A 24,129-nucleotide genomic window follows, 5' to 3' on the forward strand; every position below is an offset into this window, starting at 1 on the left:
CAACTCAGCATCATTTACAGAGTATTCCTACCAAAAACTGTAACTTGAATCCCATTATGAGGAAACACTGGACAAACTCAAACTGAGGAATATTCTCTAAAATAACTAGCCTGTATTCTTCAAAAATATCAGTGTCATAAATACAAAAAGACAAAAAGAGGAACTGTTGTAGATTATAGAGACTAAAGAGACATGACAACTGAATACAGTACATGATCTTGGATCTTCTTTTGCTGTCAAGGACGTTATTGGGATAATGGACAAAAAAACCTCACGACCTATAGAGTAGATGATAATGTTGCTTCAATGTTCATTTCTCCATTTTGATGATTTCCTATGGTTATGTAAGAAAACTTCTTGTTTTTTGAAAAGACACACTGGAGTATCTAGGGATTACTTTTAAATCAGTCTGAAAAAAATATAAAAGAGAAGGCTAAAGCAAATAGAACAAAATGTTAACATCTGAGGAATCTAGAAGAGTATCTGATCATTCTTTTTTCTGTTTTTGAAATTTTAATATAAATCTGATTTTGTAAAAATAAAATGTAAACGAAAAATTTAAAAATACAGGGTATATACTGATGTCTCATTTTTTATTATCATGTTTTAATAGTCATAATAACAAGCATGTATATGCACTTACTCTTTGTCAGGCACTGATGTAAGCCACACACACACACACACATACACACACACACACACACACACTCATTTGATCTTTAGCCTATGACCTAAGTGGTATTATTATTATTATTCCCATTTTATACCAGGAAACTGAGGAAGAGTGAGGTTGAATAATTTGCTATAGTTACATGCTAGTAGATGGTGGAGCTGGGGTATGAACTCCCAGGTATATGGATACAGAGTCCATGTAAGGACTGAGTGAATCAGCTAGACTTCTTATTTTAAAACTCATTAATACCATCTGGAACCTCTTTTTGGAAGTTTCTATTTGGAGTCTGTATTAGTTATGTAGATAACTAATCCATGTAACACATTACCCCAAAATTTAGTGGCTTAAAACAACAGACATTTAATATCTCACAATTTCTGTTGGTTAGAAGGCTGAGTGAAGCTCATCTGGGTGCCTCTGGTTCAGGATCTCTCAGGAGGCTGCACTGTTGGCCGGAGCTGTGCTCTCATCTGAAGATTCGATTGGGGGATATTTGCTTTCAAGCTCACTCACTTGGTTGTTGGCAAGCCTGGGTCCCTCACCACATGGGCCTCAATAGAACTTCCTTGTGACATGACAGCTAGATTTCCCTAGAGTAAGGAGAGAGAGAGCAAGAGAAAGAGAGGTTGTTCAAGATAGAAGCCACAACCTTCTTATCATTGAATCTCAGAAGTGGTATTCCATCACTTCTCTGTATTCTGGTCATTAGAAACAAATCAGTAAGTCCACCCCACTCTTAAGGAGCAGGGATTATACTAGGGAGTAAATCCCAAGAGGTGAGGATCACTCACAGCCATCTTAGATGCTGCCTACCAGAGTTTACATATTAGTTGTATACATGTGGGCTTTTTGTTTTTGTTTTTTGTCTGTTCTCATTTTTTTTTTAATCTGTTCTCATTGTTCTCTTGAAAGAGCCAGAAACCATGTGGCAGGGGTGTGGAATGGTAGCTTTCTAAGAGACAGTCTTGCTTCTACCTGGCAATGAATACAAATTAGACTCCTATTACCTTTTTCAATCCAGTGCAATTAGCTCTCCAGGTACTGGACGTTACTCCCAGATACCAGCAAGTGACCGGCTGTGACTGTTGAGCCTCCCCCAGAGTGTGCCCATTCCTGTTCTGCTCACTGTGTCCACGTCTTTATCAGCATGTCTTTGCTGGATTAGTGGACTCCCCGAGGGTGGGGAATGTGCTATTTTTGCTAAATCTGTTACTTTCCACCTAGTACAACCCTGAGCCAGGGACTGGGTTAAAAGAGCACTAGCTAATTCTCTAGGAGAGCTCGCTTGATTTTTGGCCATAGCAGAGGGTCTGACATATGGCCAAGTGGTTTGTCCACTTAGTTGACTCTCTAAGACAGGTTATTACACCTGTGCGGTTGTAATAGACCAAACAGATTTGGGGCTGGATAACTTGCCAGGATTACAACCTTAATCTTTTCCCCTTAATTGGAAAATCCTTTTGCAGGGCAATACCTTTGTGGAAGTAGAGTAGGCAACAGTTTATGAAATCAGACACCATTTTCACCCAGGAATTTCTCTTGTCACTCCATGTGGTACATTTCCTCTTTCTTTGCTGCCTAATTCTCACTGTTGGACTTATTCTTTTGGAAGAGGCATATTTTTTGGAAGGTGGGAGACAGAAAAATACAAATAAGAAAATAACCATTTCCTTTAATTCCATCACCCAGGGATTAACCAAGTTAAGATGTTCTTCCTTCCAGTCTTCTTTGATGTATATATACTGTTAAGAAAACAAAACTAGAATCCTATTACACAACTTCTCATTTTTTCCACTTAATATTTCATGAATGTTAAACACGGCTGCTTAGCATTCCACTGTGAGCATATAGTTAGTTTGACACATCCCTCATTGTGGATGTTTAGTGTGTGTTCTCCCTTAAAAATAATGCTATCATGAATATCCTGAGGCTAAATCACTGTGCACCTTTCTGATTATTTCCTTCAGTTAAATTCCTGTAAATGAAATGATGGAGTCAGAGGCAGGAGTGAGAATTGGCATGGATTCTGAGAGCCTCAGGGAACTTCTGGAAAGGGAATTGGCTACAGAAAGTGGACATGGATCAGAGGCCACATTGGGAGACCACAGGCAGTGCAGTTGGTGGGTTCAACACATGGCCTCCTGGCAGGCAGTCCTAGCTAGGCCTTTAAACACTGTTATTTAAATACTAAGTCGTTGATCTTAGCAAAGTTACCTCAACTTCTGAGCCTCAGTTTCACGATCTGTAAAACGGGGTTAATGGTGTTATGTAAATTAGAACACAAATACAAGGGCTTTTACCAAAATCATCCCTTAGAAAAGAAGGCATATCCAAATAGGGGAATCCTTACAAAATGTCTTAAATTTTGGGATGCTGTCTTGTTTATTTTAACTGAAAAAACATGGTGTTGTTTAAAGAAAATGCATAGGTCTGAAATGAGTTCAATCAGTGCTGGTTTGGGATGCTTGCAGAGGCTTTCCGACAGAATCAGTAAACAGAAAGGAGACAAGTGAATTGAACACAGATTTAGCAATTGTTTCTGGGAATGTGACCTCCTGAATGCAAATATCAGGTCCATTGTAAACAGACCTTCTGAGGATTCCTTTAAAAGGCAGTGCAGTGAATGGTTACGTTGCAGAGCTCATCAGTATACACCTGTAGTTTGAATAAACAGAACAACTGTTCTAATGTTATATTAGTGGGTATTCGTGGCTTGGGATAAAATTTCCAGTGACAGTGTGCTGCATCTCAAAAAACCGAGATGGAAATGAAGATGATGTGTCCTGGAAAAGATGAACTGAGTGACTCCAAATTTGGCTCTAGAGAAAAAGAACACATCGGTGAATAAAATTGTGTAATGATCTGTAAGACCAGAAAAAAGCAATATTTCTACATTAATATATAATTTAAATAGTATGTGGTTTTAAATATGCATGTGCAACTGAATTAATAAATTTTATACATCATATTTACTTCAGCTCCAGCCCTAAGATTGTTTATATAATTAACTGGATAAAAAGTGGTATTTGGAGGGTCTTTTCATTGAGTAAGATGGGTCTCCTTATATCTGGGCAGTTATATTGGTGATCTAACTCATAATGTAGTGTGAGAATATAAATGTGATCTTTATGAGGTGCTTGGCCCTCTGTCCGGCACATAGCACGTGCTCAGTTACTGTTGGCTCAGGTTATGTGGGGGGTCAGACAGCAGATGTGAACTCTGATGAGCAGCCATTAGGGTGGTGGGGTGGGAGGCGCAGGAGGCTGACTTTACTTACTTTATCATTTGGTTTAAGATAGGGTTTTACAATGTACCGTGTACAGTTGCCTGTTTCCAAAAATAATTGTTTTTTAACTCATGAAAATGATATTTCGTATAAGGGCCCAAGAGAGCTTTCTGACTCTTGCACAATGCCTGGAAGCTTTTTAAGAATTACAACCAAGCTATTCTATCTCCTCACAACAAATACAAGCATGGAATGGGAGCTGGGCTTCAGCGCAAGGGTGAGACTTGGTCATTCTGAGCAGGTCCAGTGCTCCATGAGGCCTTCTACTCCCTGTCCTTGCCTTTATTTGAATCTCCTTAAATGGGACTGATTTCACAAGGTGCTCTGAAAGAGCACCCCACTGCTAAACACTCCTCCTGAAAGGAGGAGAATAAATGTGTCTTTCATACCAGTGAGAGAGAGAGAGAGAGAAAGGGAGGAAGGGAGGGAAGGAGGGTAGAAGGCTACCTGCATATTAAACTAGCTAGTTTGGCAGAAAAAGGAAATGGCAAGAATTTTAATGTGATCTTATTTCTTTTGACAGGCGCTATGAGCTGAATTTTCAATTTGCTATTGTCTTGGGCACTGTGTAAATGTCTGTATTCCAGGGACCTGAGGTCTGAGTCCAGCTCTTCAGGAGCAGTGCTTAGCAGTGGGGGCCATTGGGGAGATAACTGAGCGTCGCTCGGAATCTCTCTCTAGCTGCACAGGTAGCACACGGCCTTCCACCAGAGAATGGCCGTCCGGTCTCCCTCCGGTCTCTCTGGTCACTGGAACCTGTAGCTAGCACTTTCTATGTGTGGATGCCAGAGGCGATCAGCTGCTCATATCACTCCCCAGCTCACATCGGTGCACACATTGATGGAGCTCTACGCAGAGTGAAGTGGAGAAGGCCATCACTGTCAGATCATTTAGAAGAGCCTCCATAGAAGTTTCTAGGGCTGCAAATCCCTCTAAAGGCTTCCCAGTCCCTCTCGTTGTGCTTACGTGCCTCTGACCTCTCTCCTTTCCATGCCCCTCTACCTGGATGCTGTCCTCCCTTCATGCTGTTTCTTCTCCTACAAGTTTTTAGTCCCTTGCTGTCACCACATTGTCTCTCTTTTCTATTGCCCTGGAGGAGGGTCCTTACCTCCCTTTCTTCACTTTTGGCACCATATTGTCCTTTGGGAATGGTGCTAAACGTTTCTGTCTAGTGGACTTGGTGTTTTGTCAAAGTAACTTAATTACTTACGGCTCAGTAGAGAGTGCGTGTGTGTGTGTGTGTGTGTGTGTGCGCGCGCGCACGCCCGAGTTGTTTCTGAATCAGCACTTCTTAAAGCCCTCATGGGTGCTTGAAAAGTACTTTCCTAATACTACTAACATTAGGTTTGTGTTAGGCTGTGACATAAAGTTTCTTCCTGATAAGTTGACTTTGCCTCCATTTCTCTGTAACACACCTAAATTGAAGACATACATCTGTGATTAGACCTGAAAAAACCTTGGCGATTTAACAAGAAACGAGGTATTGGTCAACAGTTTCCCCAGGAGGTACCCCTGAACCTCGGACTCTGGGGGTTGGGGAGCTGAGCTGGGGAAGCTCCTGGGAGAGACCTTGAAGCCCCCCCTTCCCTCAGTTCATAGGATGATTACAGCAAAGGCAGATGAGAGAGGGGGTTTCTCTGAGGCTGATGTGCTGCCGTGTCCTCTTTAAGCCTCAAGGCAAAGCCAGCTTTGGCTGTCCAGAATCAGCTTCTAATGAGGGTTTCAAAGTTCCTCTGGCCACAGCAACCAGCAGGGGCTTGTATAGTTTGCAAGGATTGCCATAGTAAAGAACCACAGGCTGGGGCGGGGCGGCGGGGAGGAGGCTTAAACAACAGAAATGTATTTTTTCACAGTTCTGGAGGCCAGGAGTCCAAGATCAAGATGTCGGCAGGGTTGGCTTCTTCTAAGTTGTCCCTCCTTAGCTTATAGATGACTGTCTTCTTCCTGTGTCTTCATATGGTCTTCCCTCTCTTTTTATAAGGACACCAGTCGTATTGGATTGTGGCCTGCCCTAATGACCTCATTTAACTTAATTACTCTGTAAAGACCCTATTTCCCAATAGAGTCACATTCTGAAGTCCTGGGGGTTTAGGACTACAATAGCTACGGTATATGAATTTGGGGAGAGGGATAGGATTCAGCCCATAGCAGAGTTCAGGCACCTTCTGAAAAGCACTTACCTCTCTTCTAATGCCAAAAGTACTGATTCAGATGTTCTTCTCCACGTTTCTCCCTGGCTGTTTTGTATGTAGGAACTAATTTTCTCCATATAGCAATCCCTTGGGGTAGATATTACTTTTGTCCGCATTTCACACATGGGGAACCCAGAGAAGAAAGACAACCTGCCTCAGAGCTGGTACTTGGTTCACGAACCAGAGGCCTGACTCCAGTGCCCAAGCTCTTGTCCCTGGGCTGATCTGCCTCCATGCCTCCGCCTCCTACCCTCCTTCAGCACCTCTACTCCTCACTCTGGGAGCCTAAGAAAGGCCCATGACCTAACTTCCTCCGCAGGACCCAAGCTAAACTCTGGTTGTGCATCATCTGTGATGAACTTGTCATGAGAATGAGCACAGGGGTTATTATTGTCCCCACTTTACACGTTGGGAACTAGGATGTTGAGCCTTTTGTGCAAGAGTCTAGAGTTAAGGGATTTAAGAGCTCAGAAGGTCTCTGCCTACCAAAGATTGTTCTTTTGGAAAGGTGGTACTTATTTAGATGTTAATAAGGTGAGGCAGAGAAATCATCTTTTTTATCTTGAGGATGAGGAACACTGTAGCCATTTAGAAGTGACAGAAAATGGCTCAATGGTCAAATGAGATTTGAATGTTGAAGGAACATTAGATTACAGTGAAGGAAAGCAGGTTTTGGAGTTTTTAAATGTATATATTTTTAAGATCTTATTTATTCATTTGAGACACAGAGATAGAGAGAGAGAGAGCATGAGCAGGGAGAGAGGCAGAGGGAGAAGCAAGCTCCCCGCTGAGCCAGGAGTCCGATGTGGGGCTTGATCCCAGGACCCTGGGATCATGACCTGAGCCGAAGGCAGACGCTTAACCATCTGAGCCACCCAGGCGCCCCAGGTTTTGGAGTTTTAATCATAAGTCTGCCTTACTGGGTGTGATGTTTTTGCCTCAGTTGCTTCACCTGAAATATGGGTGTATAGTATCTCCTTGCAGGGTCATTGTAGGATTTTAGATTATATAATGCAAAGTGCTCGGTTCAGTGTCAGTTTGTTTATTTGTTTTGTTTTGTAGCAAAAACAGGCTAGGCTAAATAAACTGTGGTAACAAATTCCTCCTGCCCCCCTTTTAATCGCTTATAACTGCAAATATTTAATCTCAGATAGTGTGTTTACCCAGGACTTCTCATTCTGACAGGAGAGCCACCATCACAAGCTCTACTGTTCACCACAGATCTCTGGAGAATCTTGCACCAGCAATTAAATGCTTTGTTTTGGAAGTGACACATCACTTCGGTTCACAATTCACTAGGTGGACCTAGTGACATCACTCCACTTAACCTGCCCTGATGTGCAGACCTTCCAGTACCTGATGATGGAAGCCAGGGGTAGCTGGTGGAAACAGTAATGACCTTTCATTAGTTTAGAGTGGGCGCTCAGTAAATGATACCAGCATTCTTATGACCTGTCCTGCCTTTTCTGAAAGTGATTTTATTTTGTCTCATTTGCTCTCTTTCCAGCAAGACTTAATTAATCCTAATTAAATGTACTAATTGATTTAGTCCGATGTCCTCTTGCCCCCTCACGCTTGGGGAAAATTATCTATGAATATCCCAAAGTCAACTATTATTCTCTGAGCTGTCATGGTGGAGCTGTGTAGATTCATTTATAGAAAAAAAGGGTATTTTGACCTTATGTAGAAAACAAGATTTTATGTGGAATTTGGTCAGTGTTTGTGTGTCTCAGGCAGGGGGTGGAGTTCAGAGATGGTCATTTTTATTTGAAATGTACAGCTGAGGGCCACACTACTCTTTTGTCACTGACCTGATTATACTTAGACTGCAGTCTCAGTATGGCTTTTCCCTTTCCCCCTTTTTAAAAATTTGTGGTAAAATGCTCATAACATGCAATTTACCATTTTAACCATTTTTAGCTAATTAGTTTTAGTGGCATTAATTACATTCACACTGTTGTGCCACCATCACCACGATCCATCTTGTAGGGAAGGAAAATTTCTTTCCATTCTAGGTTCTTGGTTTTTACATGTGGGAGCCCAATAAAAATAGATCCAAAGGGCAGCTAGGAGATTGAGGCTTGTGTAGCAATCTGAGTCAGGGAAACAGGCAGGGCTGTGGGGGTACAAAGGGGAGGAAGGCCTTTCACAGGAAGGCAGAAGAGATGTTTGGAAACCAAAGGATGCCCTTTTATGCAGATAAGATTCTTAGACATCCCTGGTAATAACTCTCTTCCAGGTACAGGCCACCTTTCTAATGTAAATTAAGGCCTTTGAAGGGGAAGAAAAGACCTTTTCCTGAATATGCTGGGGTTTGATTGCTTTTAGCTCAAAATAGTTCTCATGCCAAAGTGGCACATTTCTGGGGTGACAAATTCTTCTCGCCTTCAGTCCTATCTTTGAAACTTCAAATAAGGAATTTCATAGTCGAGAATTTTAAGTTGATCTATTGCTCTATATCTTATTAAATCAGTCTCAGTCTTGGGAAGTGTTCGGGTCAATTAAACCATTGTATCTCATTTCAGGAAGCAGTGATGCACCTGGGATCCCAAAGTTAGGCCTGTATTGTGCAAGCAATAAGGTACTTAACAAGAGACATTTCTATAGAAACAAAAGAAAAACAGTCTTGAGTCCCAGGAGCTGCCAGTTGAGATTTCTAGATGTCAGGCTTGAAGCATGTTCAGATGGAGTGAAGGCAGGCAGTAGCAATCTCGATGTGGTTTTGGAATATAGGTGAGGTTCGGGGGGTTGAGTCCAGGGTCAGCAACCAAAAAAGATTTCTTGAACGTCTTTGGTACAAAATGGTGGTTTAAGAAAACATAGGGGCAGGACCCGAGGGCAGAAAGAGCTGCTGCCCTGGGGTTGTGAGGGGTGGCTGATGATACACTACGGGCTTGGAGAGGGTAAGGGGATGGGAGGTTTTCAAAAGGATTTTCGTACGTTAAAGAAGATTCACAGGATACGGGAGGGCTTGCCATTGTCAAATTAAGGTTGTTTTTCCCTCTAGCAAGGCATTAACATGAAGATAGTTGGGAGCTTCCTGGAGGAACATTATACTCTCCCCACTTCAAGTTATCTGTCAGTGGGCTGCAGGTGATAAGGACATTTGACTGTATCTACATTTCCTTCTGAAAGCTAGGTTATTGATAGAAATGCTTTGTTCTTGTAGATCGCTAAGGCATTGTAAGCTGAGGGAGACCGATGTCTTGCAGGATTGTGATCTCTGTAAGTTGTTTTTCCTTTCCTTAGCTTTAGGGCAGCCCAGGAGTGCCTGAGGAATGTCACATATATCCCATGCGGCGGGCGTGGGGGGGTGGGGGCGTGGTTGTGAGGTGTCAGCTTCTGCTTTGTCCTCAACTTGCCTTCTATTCCCTCATCAATCTGACAGATTTTCCTGGTTTGCAGTTTACACATCTCTGGTGATGTCTTTGGGTGCACCAGTGAGGTTTGTGAGTGGCCCATACAGGACCAGGCATGCAGAAGATTGGCTAAAATGAGGAATGGTGGCTTCCATTTTCTCTGAAGTTTATATGTAGTCATCTAGCTTCAGTTTGCAGGGCTTCAGGCAAAAAGGTAGTTTTAGTTATCAGTGATTCTAAGTCAAAGGATGAGAGAAAATTGGAAATGTTAGCTTGGAGATTTGTAGCCAGATGAGGAAATCAGAAGAATTTAGGATCCAGTCCAGTTTACAGGTAAGTGGAAAAACCTCAAAAACAATGAGCAGAACTTGAATCTACTCTCCACAAGTGTGTCTTATAGTTGCTGTTGAAACCTATTTTTTTCTCTATACAATCACCCTTATTCCTACCAGGGATAGCAGAATTAAAACTAATTTCTTTACAAAGTAAGCCTCATTTCAATAAATTTGGCCTGATTATTTGTCAGTGCAGCAAGAATAGTGATTGATCATATAGGCTCTTTTTTATTAAAGATTTTATTAATTTATTTACTTATTTGAGAGAGAAACAGAGAGAGAGAGAGGGAGCTTGAGCTGGGGGAGGAGCAGAGGGAGAGGGAGTAGCCAACTCTGCGTTGAGTGCAGAGCCCAGTACAGAGCTTGATCTCACCACCCTGAGATCATGACCTGAGCCAAAATTAAGAGTCGGATGCTTAACTGACTGAGCCACCCAGGCACCCCAATCACATAGACTCTTTTAAATCTGCTTTGCTGGAATTTTTCATAAGGAATCACAAATTGAACTTTTAAAAGCCTCTTGAGGCTAGGAAGCCAAGCCAAGGAATTGCCGTCAGATTTTCCCAGCAGTACTATAGATTTTGGTGAATTCCTCTTTTTTTCTGGTCCCCACAAAATCCTGAGGTTTCTACACCTGCCAGGAAGTCACCATTCTTACTCACCGTAGTCCCCTGGTTAGGCTGATAATAATGAGGGAACAGAAGGCAAGCCGAGGACAAAGGAGAAGCTGACACCCCACTACTCCCCCCATGGGATATATGTGACATTCCTCAGGCACTCCTGGCTGCCCTAAAGGAAAAACAAATAAGTTATAGAGATCATAATCCTACAAGACATGAGTCTCCCTCAGTTTACAAATGTCTTAGCAATCTACAAGAACAAAGCATTCCTATAATTAATAACCTAGTTTCCGGAGGAATTGTAGATAAAATTAAATGCCCTTATAAACTGCAGCCCACTGACAGATAATTGAAGTGGCAGAGTGTAATGTTCCTCCAGGAAGTTCCCAACTAACTTCAAGTTAATGCCTTACTTAGAGAGGTAAACAACCTTAACTTGACAATGGCAAGGCCCCTGGTATCCCGTAGGTCCTCTTTAGCATATGAAAGTTCTTTGGAAACCTCCCTTTTTCCTTACCACCCCCAACCCTATAGTATATGATTAGCCACCCCTCACGGCGCAGGGCAGCAGCTCTTTCTGCCCAAGGGTCCTGTCCCAGGATGCACCAAAGATGTCTCAAGAGTTCTTTCTTGGTCGTCAGCTATGGACTCCACCCCGCTGAACCTCACCTGTATTCCAAAACCCCATCAATAGGAATCCTATGAACAAGGTACTAGGCTTTTTTCCTAAGAGACTTTATTGGCTCTAAAAAGTCAATCTTAGTTCCTTAAAACTGTCTGGCATGTCTGATTTTATGCACATCATTATCAAATATGACTTTCCAGTCTTATTACAACAGTGGTAATGTTACGGAACCTGGACTGGATCGCCTGATGGAAGAACCAAGCGGCACTTGGAGATCTTGGCGGATAGGAGGTTTATTTAACACCCGCGGGCTCAGAGGAGAATGATCTCCTAAGGTCTGAGCCCCGAGCACAAAGAGGGTAATTTATACACTTCTACTTCCGCATACTTGGCACTTTGGCATGTGCGGGAAGTGGAGCAGGGAGAACATGGAAGAACCCTGGGGCAAGGACTGGGACTTCCCTGCTGGCTCGGTCAGCCATCTTAGGACACATATATTTCCTCTTCATTAATTTAACCAGTGTTTCCAGTTGTGTCCTATTACAAGGAGAACAGATTCTTACTGAACTTATGCAAATAAATGTATTGAAATAAGAACACATACTCACTAAGAGTTTCCAAATTCTGGAGGGATCAGGTAGGGAGAAAAATTGTTTCATATTTGTTTACATAAGTACACTTTACCAAATTGTTGTGAGTCATAATTAGCTTCAGAAAAAAGAGAAGAAGTTTCCTTAAATCTGGAAAAACAAAACATTAAAGAACCAGCAGTTGTCTCAAACAAAAAGTCATAAAAATTAGAGTCATCATAGTTCATTTGGTCCCATTTAATTAATTCTTGTTGATCTTTTGTTAACAGCTTTATGAATCCAGGTTTTTCATGGGAGTTCCATAAAGTTTTATCTAGTTCAATGGTATGATCTTAAAGTGATCCAGAAACCTGTACTCAGAGTTCTTTCCGTGAGTCTTACTAAAGATGAAGCACTTTTGCAAAGGCATCAGAGTAAAACAATAACTAAATGCCAAAAGACTTAAAAGTGGCCATGGTTAAAGATCTGATGAGAATTCATTATAATATGGTTGGCAAGGAGATTTGGTTATTTCTATAATGTACATTTCAAGATAATAACTAGAATTACAAGTGAAAACAGTCCTATGTTTTAAGATTTCTAGAAACTTTAAACAATTTCTTTCTTTCGTTCTTTCTTTCTTTCTCTCTCTTTTTCTTTCTTTCTTTCTTTCTTTCTTTCTTTCTTTCTTTCTCTCTCTCTCTTTCTCTCTCTCTCTCTTTCTTTCTTTCTTTCTTTCTTTCTTAGATTTTATTTATTTATTTGACAGAGAGAGACACAGTGAGAGAGGAAACACAAGCAGGGGGAGTGGGAGAGGGAGAAGCAGGCTTCCCGTTGAGCAGGTAGCCTGATGCGGGGCTCAGTCCCAGGACCCCGGGATCATGACCTGAGCGGAAGGCAGACACTTAACAACTGAGCCACCCAGGTGCCCCTAAACAATTTCTTTATACAATTTTATTAATAACCCTTACCCACCCAATATAACCTAAGAAGGCTTATCATCACTTATTTGACAGTGCTTGCCATGTGATTTAACATACCAAATAAGCCTAATTATTGTAACATTTTATTGTTGAAAGGAGAAAGAACAAATCTTTTGAGATGATCTAGGGACCCACCTGACAAATCTCAAAATTAGCTCCAGGTCAAACAGACTCTTTTAGAATTTGATTTGGGGAAGTTTGTTGAAAATATCAAAAGGCTTAGACACTTGACTAAATAAGGATCACAGATCATTATGAAATAATCCTTAGTTATCTATTTAACCAAAGTGGCAATAAAATATTTCAAGGGCAATAAGTTATAAGTAAAATTTAGCTCTTTGAATATGAGAAGACTTAGTTCTTTTAAATAATCAAAGATCAGATTAAGACAACATAAAGCATAGGAAATTATTTTGGTAAGACATAAAATTTTTGTTTTCTAGACAGATTAGTTAAAAAGTAAAGAAAAATCTTTCATAATATATTATTATCAAGGGCAGACCACTGGTACAAGGAAACTTTGTTCTTTTTGCAGATGAAAGAAAATTGTTATAGTTTTACATAAGTGTACTGCTGATTTTAAAGCTTCATTTTATAATCCATATAATACACTCAATTTTAGCCAACTTGATGACATAAGGTAAGATTCTCTCTCTCTCTTTCTCTTCCCAACTTTTTATTTGATTTTGTCCTTTATTTTCCCCTTTCCCATTTTGAAATAATAAATTTCCCTTTAGGACAAATATACTTTATTTTCCCTTAACAAAAACACATTTCCCTATCTCATACCTTTTCTTTGCCCAGAAACACACCCCTGTTTTCTTTTCATACAGAATTCTTTCCCTTAGTACTTTTTGTAGCTTTGGTCACATATTTTAATTGGAATTCTTAACCCTTAGAACTACTATCTTTATACCAGCATTTTGTTGATTAGAAAATTTATGAATATATCTCGTAATTTCTAAAACCATGTTTCTTCATAGCCCAATCTTTTAATGTGGCACAAGACATGCTTACTAATAGACCCAAATATATCTTTAGTTTCTATGTGATAGGAAGCCCAAAATCAATAAGCCTATGTTCAGTAATTAATGTTTCAGTATCTTATTTGGAAATGATCTAGACATTCAGTGAATTTTCTATCTATTGCTTTATTTAACTTAGCAAAACTTTAAGGTTTCAGGTTGCCAAAAAGATTTGAGAAATTATTTTTAAATACAATTTCATAAAATCATAATTTGCTAAAAAAAGTTCACCTAAAAATTCTTATCCGACTTATATCTAAGACAGGTGCTTTGAACAGTTATGTTTCAGTTACCCATGAAACTTTATGAGACATTAGACAGAGTCAGCCATCATCCCACACTATTTTTCTTGCTGACAAATCTGTGAGATAACATGAAGTTGATTAGCAAACCCAGGGAGTTATTTATCTGAATTATAATCAATGTTCATAACTCTGAAGACCTACCTATTTTGATTAAACTAACAAACTTCCACTAGCTTTTATTTACCAAAGATTATCTCAGATCAGGTGGATTTGAAAAACATTAGGTTTAGCTTTTATATTCCTGTGAGTTTTAGAATACCCAATTCTTATATAAGTACTTGTTTGTTTTTAAGCCAGTTAAATAGAGTTCTTTTACAAATTACTTTTGGCAGTACTGTCTGGAGGTAGAAAAATATCACATATCTACAACATACATATATAGACACAGTTAAACATATAGGCAGAGACAAACAGAGATCCCCATAACCATTCCCTTAAAATTTTAGCCAAGAGTCAGACACAGTAATACAAAATTCCCTGGAACAGTTGGATCCAAATTTTGTCTTGGCAGTTGGAATAAGTTAAGTTCACCTCTTCAGATAGCCAAAGCCCAATTTCCAAATACTGTCCTCTTCTTTTTCTCCTGAAGGAAATAATTTCTCCAAAGTTTGTATTTCAAAGAATGGCTCCTTGGTCCTAGAGAAGGAGAGTTTAAAAATCTACATTAAAAAGGCATTGAGAAAGTATCAAGTTTTCTCCCAGATGAAGTTTTTGGGGAATATTTGCCTATTATCAGAGGTCTAGAATAATTTAAATTTTTCCTCAAGTTCAGGACAATTCTGTTTTTTTTAATTTTTTTATTGTTATGTTAATCACCATATATTACATCATTTGTTTTGGTGTATGGACAATTCTGTTTTTAACATCCCACTATTGACAAGCATTTTCAGATGAATAGGCAAGGTTAGGGATTTGTGAAGATAGATGTGATTTGAATTGCTTCTAGAGTCATATTTCTGGTTTTGTAGAAATTGGTTGTTTCCAGTTCCCCCCAAAATTCAGTTGTCGACTGAGTAACATCAAAAGGCTGGGGCGCCTGGGTGGCTCAGTCGTTAAGCGTCTGCCTTCGGCTCAGGTCATGATCCCAGGGTCCTGGGATCCAGCCCTGCATCGGGCTCCCTGCTCAGCAGGAGACCTGCTTCTCCCTCTGCCACTCTCCCTGCTTGTGTTCCTGCTCTCGCTGTGTCTCTCTCTGTCAAATAAATAAATAAAATCTTAAAAAAAAAAAAAAACAAAAGGCTGACCTGCCATCCAACTACATTTTCTTTAATTTGCTTCTTTATCTCAGGAAGATTTCCAACAAGGATGGAAATCAAAAGATTTTTTTATGTTCTAGAACTTTAAGATTTAATGCATTATGTCTTTAAGGTATGTATAAAATGTTTAACAATAATCTTCTTTCTGAGTGTACATTCCAATCTTGGACCAGGTCACCTTATGTGGGGAATCCTCTGCCATTGTTTCTATTGGGCCCTGAATATCTGCCTCCAGCTGAGCTATTTCCTGGTCGTTTATATGAGGGCCTGGGAGAAATTATGGCCATCTGTTTTCTCTGTGAGGTGGTTTTTTTGGGGGTGCCATCTGGCTTACCTGATAACTACTGTATATTCATGGATGGGAAGAACACCCTATAACAGCCAGTCTAGGTCCCTCTAAGTGGAGTTGTGAATGGCCACTAATCTTTTTAACTTCTCTCTAAATTTGGTTGGATCTTCTTTATTTTTTTTTAAGATTTTATTTATTTATTTATTTATTTATTTATTTATTTATTTATTTATTTGTCAGAGGGAGAGAAAGAGGGCAAACACAAGCAGGGGGAGCAGCAGGCAGTGGGAGAAGCAGGCTGCCTGCTGAGCAAGGAGCCTGATGCTGGACTCTATCCCAGGACCCTGGGATCATGACCTGAGCCAAAGGCAGATGCTTAACCAACTGAACCACCCAGGCGGTCCCTCGGTAGGATCTTCTGAAAGTGGAAGTAAAAGGACTTTTTAATTTGCAAGATCTGCTGCTCTCCGGGAGACATGCATTCCTTGCAGTGGGGATCTAAGATTCATCTGCAAAGAACATTGTATCAGAAGGCCTGAAGCTGGCAAAGCCTGATTACAGAACCCTGAAAAGTTGGAATAGTTATAAGGAATAGTAAAAAGAGTCCTACCACCTGTCTTGGGTGTTTCTGTTAAATTCACTTGCTGACTTCCAGCATTTACACGAGTAAACTGTATACTCTGAGCCTAGAGATTAGGCTGGAGTGTTCTGTGTAAATCTCATAGGGGAAGGGAAATTAAAACAGGCAAATGGGGCCAGATTTTGGGAAGAATAGTTTATGTTGGATGTGGATTTTAATTTTTTGTTCTAAGTCTGATTTCTGTCCTTTCATGTTGTTGACGGAATCCCTAAAGCTAGCTGTTTTATTCCTTTGTGTCCACTTTTTAACTTGGTGTTTCCATAGGTACCAGTAGGACAGTTGTTTAGGATGAGAGCTCTCTAATTTTTTTTCTTTTAAATGTAGCCAATTCAAATGATCCATCATCTGGCCATTGATGAGTAATATCTTAATCTCAATAGCGACTCAATCCAATAAGCCTTTTATAGTTTAACCACAGACATAACAGTGTCCGAAAAGAAGGTGCAAAAAAATGCAGCTCATGTAAGGGCCGGAAAGTTCACTCCCAAAGATAGTCTAAGAAAGTAAAGCCCCATCCTTTTTTTATTTTTTTTAACAGGCAGTAAGAATGGTATAAGTGAAAATGGTGTCTTTGGTTTCCCACAAGAACGTGAGATGCCTCCAGTCACAGACTCACTAATCTGTGACGCTGGGAAGGCACTACTGGGATGGCACCTTTCCAGTACTAAAAAAGCAACAAAGATTGCCCCAAAACAACAAAAAAGCCCCTTATGGACCAGGACCTCTTATGACAAGCTCCCTTGAGAGCTGGCATGATCAGATAGAGAGAATGGTGCTTGTAACTTCATGTTGTGCATTATTTGTATTCCCCAGGTGTACAAATATCTGTTCAGGTCCTTGCTTTCAATTCTTTCAAGTGTATATCCAAAAGTGGAATTGCTGGAGCTTATGGTAATTCTGTTTTTAATTTTTTGAGCAGCTGCAATATTGTTTTCCATAGCAACTGCGCCACTTTATCTTCCCACCAACAATGTCCCTTTTGCTCTTTGCTGCCTGACTGGCCTCCCCATGAAGAGCTTGGGACATTAGTTGCTTGTTTCACATTATTGTACAAAGGACAGGGTCGCCTCTTGCAGCCCATCTATCATTATTTAATTTGGCATTTATTGCCTCCTTATCCTTGTTTTACTTTGTAATTTTGTTCAGAGGTCATGGGCTAGAGGCTTAGGTTATACTTTAAATCCTTACAGAGAACATGTGAACATGGAAGTTATCCTTTGATGTTTTTATTGGACTTTTGTCATTTTTTATTACCATTAATATACTACCGATACCTCGGGGCTATCTATCACTGAATTTCTCCAATATCCTTAGTAATGACATGTAAGAAATATTTGCAAAAGCTAATATAAAATGCAGCCCCTCAGAGATTTGTGGGACTAAAATTAATTGTAGGGATGTATTTGATGTTTGGTTTGTGTCTGACTTATAGGTGTACTAGATATGTCTGACTACATGCTATTATATTGGAATAAAAACAGTTGAGCACTATAGTGAAATCTATCGATGGTCTCCACTCCTTATGCACTCTCCATGACTTCGAATGATAATAAATACTGGTCATTGGAGTTCCTCCCCATTTTCTCAGTATTATCTCTCCCTTTCGCTTTTGAAATGTTGGATTTTTCCCACATCTCTTAGATCCCAAACCCGAGGGGTTTGTAATTTCCTAAGATTGTGGATTTAGCCTGTGAGGAGAGGTATGAATGCTTTAAGGAATAAGAGAACAAATAAGACAAGTTCCCCAGGGTTCTTTCTGATACTCACCTCTGCAAGGCGGGCTCTTCTCCATCAGCATTGTCTTGGCCCCAGCAATCCCCTCCTACCTGTGTGCTCATTAGCATTCCAAGAAAAGCAGCTTGGTGGTAATGCAAGCTCAGGAAAACAAAAGACTTTCTAACTATGGCCTTGCTTCCTAAATCACCCAGAAATCCCTTCATGGTTGGTCCCCGAGTCCTCTGGAGGCCCTCTTCCCTTCCTAACAGGCAGAGGCACATACATGCAAGTGATACTTCTGTTATTTTATTTTTGCAGTTTCTGTTCCTCATGACACCTCTGTTTTAATTCTTTGTTGGCTTTTTTTAGGAGAAAACAAATCCCCTCCACTACTCTGTAGGAGGGGATTACAATCACTGCTGGCTAATAAAGTATTTTGAATGTGAATTACATAAACTCTGAACACAAGTGTCTGAATTTATAGTGTCCTTCAAACCATTGCACTTTTTGTATTTCTCCTCTTAGGAATGGAAGACTTTTTAAAAAAAAACAAGAATTAAAAATAAATTCATAATTGAAATCCCTTTTATGCTAAATAGGAATCTTAATTATTGTTGAATAATCAGTCTCACCTAAATACAAGGTTATGCTAAAAATGCTGACAGTAGCAAAAAGGTTCTAGTAGCTACTTCAAGTCACAGGTTCAGATAGTTCCAACTGAGTCGCTATTAAGTTGTTTTATATAAAGAGCTCAGGTCACAGTAGAATTTGATGTATATTCTTTTTTCTCTGAATGGGGACTGACTGGCTATTTTATAAATATGGTGACATAAAATTAAATTTTATATTATTTGGCTGTTTATTATAGGCTACTTTTAATATAGGCAATTTTTTAGGGCTCTTTTATCATATACCTTGAAAACATGGATTTTGGTGGAAGATATCCTGTGCTCATTAGGCCCGCAGAAATCTATGTAGACTGAATTAATAGCCAAAGGAACTGGGGTAACTGCATCTTCATTTGCAAATGCTGAGCCATTAGGAGGATCAATCAATAGGGGGTGGTGTAATTCACAAACAGACATGCATCTGAATGCAAAATTGTTCCTTTTTTTTTCTTTTTGAAATGCATTAAAGAGAAAAGCATCCCAGCAGGGGCTTAATAAAGGACTTTCTTCTTCTTTTTTTACTTTTTATTTTTATACCAAGCTTCACAGTTTGGAAACCATTTTGAAGTCAACATTGTGAATATTAAGCAGGAAAGGGAATGAGGCCAAGCTGTTACCTGGTTGTAAAAATCAGATACTAACCCTTTTCCATTGCCTGTGTGGAAGGTGTGATAAGCTCAGGATGACCGTTTTGATCTTGTTAAATTGGCAAATTTAGTAATAATGGTTAAACCTTATGCAAGCACAAGGGGGGGTTCTAACTGGTATAGATTTATGACAGGGCCCTAATCTCCAGGGCATAAACTTGAACCTCCCTCAGGAGACCAGAGCTGTCTTGTTGCACTGCCTTGAACTAAACACGCTGGCGTTGCCCCTAACAACAGTTGCTAGGCGACCTTTGCCGGCAGGTTGGAGGGGTGGGAATCACTGCTGATCGAGGCCCTATTTATCATCATACACCAGCAGTCTCGTTTAGGGAAAGGCCCGACGCAGATATTGAGTGTGCCACATGATAGAAATGTCATACACACACTGGGAAAGGAAAGCATTTGGAAGAGGTCTGAGAAATCAGACGTAGCTGTCGTACAACTGGTATCTCAAACCACCCCCCACCGTGGTTTCAGACTGTAACTTCCAACTCGACGTTTCAGTTGCATGACAGTATTAGATTTACTCTGTGACCAGCCTGCCTCTGTTGGGGGAGGCTTGGAAGGGATGGAAAGAGGGTGGGCAAGAAATAATGAAGATGTCATTGCTCTATCAGTATTGGGATTGTAACTCTGGTAACAATCAATATCCTACTGTATATTATCAATGTACAGCCCAAGTAAGGGTATATTTGGACCATTTTCTAAATCAGTACATGATTTGTTTGATAGATCATCAAGTATCTCATGATGTAATTCACTTTCTGAGGTGCAAAGAGCCCCTACTGCCAGACTAGTTACTCTTTTGAAGATGTTACATCTATTCTAGCACAAAACGTCACGGCTGTTCATTAAACAGATTAGTTCAACGCAATCAGAGCCCAAGTGGGTGTTTCCCAAAATCACACCACTCTTTGAGTTGAGCAAATGCTTGGAGTAGCATCTTCTTCTTCTCCTGTTCTCTATCCATGTGGCCAATCTGTGCCATCTCAGCAGCTGGGTTGGGATTCAGGTGGTTTGAGTAGATTGCAGATCAATAGAAACCTGCCTGATCCCACCCTACTTTATCAGTTTTAAAGGAGCAATTCTCAAACAGACTTTCTTTTTTTTTTTTTACCAATTAAAAAGCCATTTTTAATTAGAGTAAATTAAGGTGGTTCATAAATATATTAATGCCTGTAGTGTTACACAGCCAAATAGCATCTCTGCTTCAGGGGCTTCAACTCATAAGTGATCCAGCTATGTTACCACAAATGAAAAGAAAAGGAAGCATCTGCAGGACATTTTTCTGTGAATGTGCCAGATAATTAAAAGGACAGTAGCTTCGGGGTGAAATGTTGTACCTGCCTTCCTGTGTCCTCAGAACTAGAATCACATTTTAGAACACATTTTTATGGGTCACCAGGAGGGAAGAGTAGTAGATCAACCAAAAAAAAAGTACATTTTGCCCGAAAAAGAAGCAGGGAAATGAAATAGATATTTGAAAGGTCCTCTGGAGAAGTGATGGGTGAGAGAATGTTGTTATTTCCCCAAGGAAGAAATAAAGTGGGTGATGATCTGAGTTCTGGACAGACTATCACATAGTGGTTCAAGGCTCTGGATCTGGGATTGAGCCTGGATTCATTTACTGTCGTCACTTCTTACTGCTGAAACACTTTGGGCAAGTTTTTAAATCTACATGAGCTCCTGTTTCTCCCATAAATTTAGGATAATAATTTTATATTACAAGTATATGTTATATAAATGAGATTAGATGACACATAGTATGTAAGGCTTTCAGTATAATGCCTGGCACACGGAAAGCTTGCAATAGATGAAAGGGTAGCTCATGCCTTATTTTTGCTGTAAATTGCTGGGAAAGAAGATCTTAAGGCAGAACTCTAGAAGGGAGAAGTGAGTGTTATTTGCATGTGGGGAGTGGTGCTTCCCGCTTGCCTGTCCCATTAGAGACACTCAGCTGAAAGGCTGGTGGAAGGGTGCTGTCCGTGGTACAGACACGCTGCATCGCCCTGGAATGACAGGCCTGGAGAAGGGAAAGAATGCTCCTAAAGCAGATGAAACCAAGGCCACATCTGCCTCACTTGGTAGGGGAAGCTGTCGGGGGTACCTTCAACCAATAACCTTAGCAGCCTCATGGTGTTCGCTGCTCACAGACCCAGAGTAAATAATGGATTCCCAGAAGGGACTGTAAGTGGTCAACATAATGAAAAGTATTTGCCCAAACTTCATAGCTCCTCACATTATCCTATTTGATCCTAGCAACAGCCCTATGACACAGAGAGAGCTGAGACTCTTTCCTTCCTCTCTCTCTACAGAGAGAAATTGATCCTCAAAATCTGTGACTTGTCATTAATCTGTGATTAAAAGAGTCAGCCTAAGAACTATAAGGCCCAGGGCCTAGCACATGTCTTCTGCCCCCAAATCTCACATCCTAGAGTCTTAACGTACTGTGGCAATGTTTGTTGTGCTCATTTCATATCCCTATGTCCCATTTGGCTTCAGTGCAGCTATAGGGATAGTGCCTACATGTGCCCATAAACTCACTTTAAGCATAGAACCTTGGTTTCTCTCCGTTTCATCCTCCAGGATTTCCCCCAGAAGCCTCCTGACCTTAAAGTAGGAAAGTTAACACCCTTGGAGGCAACTCTCAACCAATGGAAGTAGGAATCAGCAGACAGATGCCCTAACTTCTTCTGGTCCCTAAGCAGACAGTTTGGGGAGACATTCTATAAGACTCCTTAGAGGGTCCCCCCCCATAAGTCTAAGCTATTCTTTTTTTTTAAGATTTTATTTATTTATTTGAGAGAGAATGAGAGATAGAGAGCACGAGAGGGAAGAGGGTCGGAGGGAGAAGCAGACTCCCCGCTGAGCAGGGAGCCCGATGTGGGACTCGATCCCAGGACTCCAGGATTATGACCTGAGCCGAAGGCAGTCGCCCAACCAGCTGAGCCACCCAGGCGCCCGAGTCTAAGCTATTCTTATCACAACAGGAATCAACTTAATAATAAACCTTTTTTTAACTTTCCTTCCTTCTGTCTCACTTGCCTGCCATCTCACTGCTAATTCTTGAGATTTCCTCTCAGATAAACTACTCACATCCTGCATTCAGGGAAGACCCAACCTAAGATAGCTTTGAAAACCTTTAACAAAGAAGCCCTCAACCAACATAAAGCTTTTATAACCGGGAAGGATAAAAGCCATATCATTAGGGCGCCTGGGTGGCTCAGTTGGTTAAGCAACTGCCTTCGGCTCAGGTCATGATCTTGGAGTCCCTGGATCGAGTCCCGCATCGGGCTCCCTGCTCAGCAGGGAGTCTGCTTCTCCCTCTGACCCTCCCCCTTCTCATGTGCTCTCTCTCATTCTCTCTGTCTCAAATAAATAAATAAAATCTTTAAAAAAAAAAAAAGCCATATCATTAGGAAGGTGCCAGTTTAATATTCAGAGCTGCTCTTTTTATAAATTTTGGAAAATTGAAAAAAAATCTATTAGAATTCAAAGTTCAACTGGACAAAAGGCAGACTGGTTTTTGCTGTGGATTGTTAGATTGTCTTCTGTGGAACCAAGTGGCCTGTGTCCTTGTGGATTTGCTGTCCCTTAACTATGGTCTTGCCCAAATGGAGGATTTCCTGGAACACTGCTCAGGGCCCTTTTGGCTTCCATAGAGTCGGTTCCTTTTGCTGGATTTGCACAGAAATGTAAAAGGTCTTCACCCACCCACCCTAACCCCACCCCCGGCAAATCCCACCACAAAGCTCTGGGTGGAAGGACAGCAAGGGCCGGTGGAGGATCAGGGAAGGCTGAGGTCCCAGATTTGGGCACCTCCCCCTGGCTCAGCTCTTCACTCAGTGGGATGCACATGGCATGTACAGTTAGAACTTCTGGGTTTGTGTTCAGGATTTTTTTCCTGCCCACTGTGTGGACATGAGCAAGCCACTTAAGTCCTCTGGGCCTCAGGTCCTCATTTGTGAAAAAGGAGCTATGGTAATAAAGATAAGAGCTATGTATATACTCTGGGGGATTGGTGTAGTCACAAAGGTGGAGATATGCGTGTGAACGTGCACAGAAAACCAAAGAGAATGAAACGAGTGTTAGTTATTAATTTTTAGAGGTGGGGAGGGTGGATAGGAGAAAGAAGGAAGAAGGGTGACAAGAATCCTGCTCACTAAGTAATTTCCATCTCCTCAGGCTGCTGGTCCTTCTGCCTGACCGCTCCCATCTCCCCTCCACCTCCGACCCCCTTTTGCCTGGCACAGTCCTCTTTCCCTGCATGTTTCAGCGTAAAGGTCACCTCTTCCAGGAAGCCTGTGCCAGCCACCCCTCCACTAAGAATCTGACAGGTGGCTCCCTGCCCTTGTGCTGCCCTGAACTTGACCCATCCAAGCCCTTCCTTCGTTGCCTGTGGTTTGTCTGTATTCTCTATAGAGCACTGTGATGACAATGTCTCCAACTGCAGCATCTCAGTACCTAACCCATTGCTCAGCACACAGCATGCTCAAAATAGGGGATACATGACTAGCGTGAAAGTGGATGTGTTCTTTTCATCACAGCATAGTTGAGATTTTAGAGACCCAATATAGTTGGTCTCAGTACCTTAACCTTGTTAGTAATTAAATACTACAGTTACCAAATTACCAGAATGCCAAAACCATTGGGTGGAATATTTTTCTAATAGAGGAATATGTCATTTATTTATGTTTGGGCATTAGAGTTCCTTTATTCAAGTTCAGAATGAGGAGCTCAAGCTTTTCCTGACATCTAAGGAAGCCCTAAATTGTGCATTCCTGGAGGTTTGTTTTTGCCTATTGAAAACATGTCAATAGGGCGCCTGGGTGGCTCAGTTGGTTAAGCGACTGCCTTCGGCTCAGGCCATGATCCTGGAGTCCTGGGATCGAGTCCCGCATCGGGCTCCCTGCTCAGCAGGGTGTCTGCTTCTCCCTTGGA

At 40.9% G+C, this 24,129-nt stretch overlaps 1 protein-coding gene across 2 annotated transcripts in view; it reads left to right on the top strand.

Moving 5' to 3' along the window:
* The window catches only part of FRMD4A (FERM domain containing 4A), a 595,336-nt gene that overhangs the window by 72,569 nt on the left and 498,638 nt on the right, over window positions 1–24,129 (top strand). The window lies entirely within an intron of this gene.

The sequence above is a fragment of the Callorhinus ursinus genome, unplaced genomic scaffold (assembly GCF_003265705.2).
Source record: "Callorhinus ursinus isolate GAN/ISIS: 27379988/994484 unplaced genomic scaffold, GSC_fseal_2.0 scaffold36, whole genome shotgun sequence".
Taxonomy (NCBI): Eukaryota; Metazoa; Chordata; class Mammalia; order Carnivora; family Otariidae; genus Callorhinus; species Callorhinus ursinus.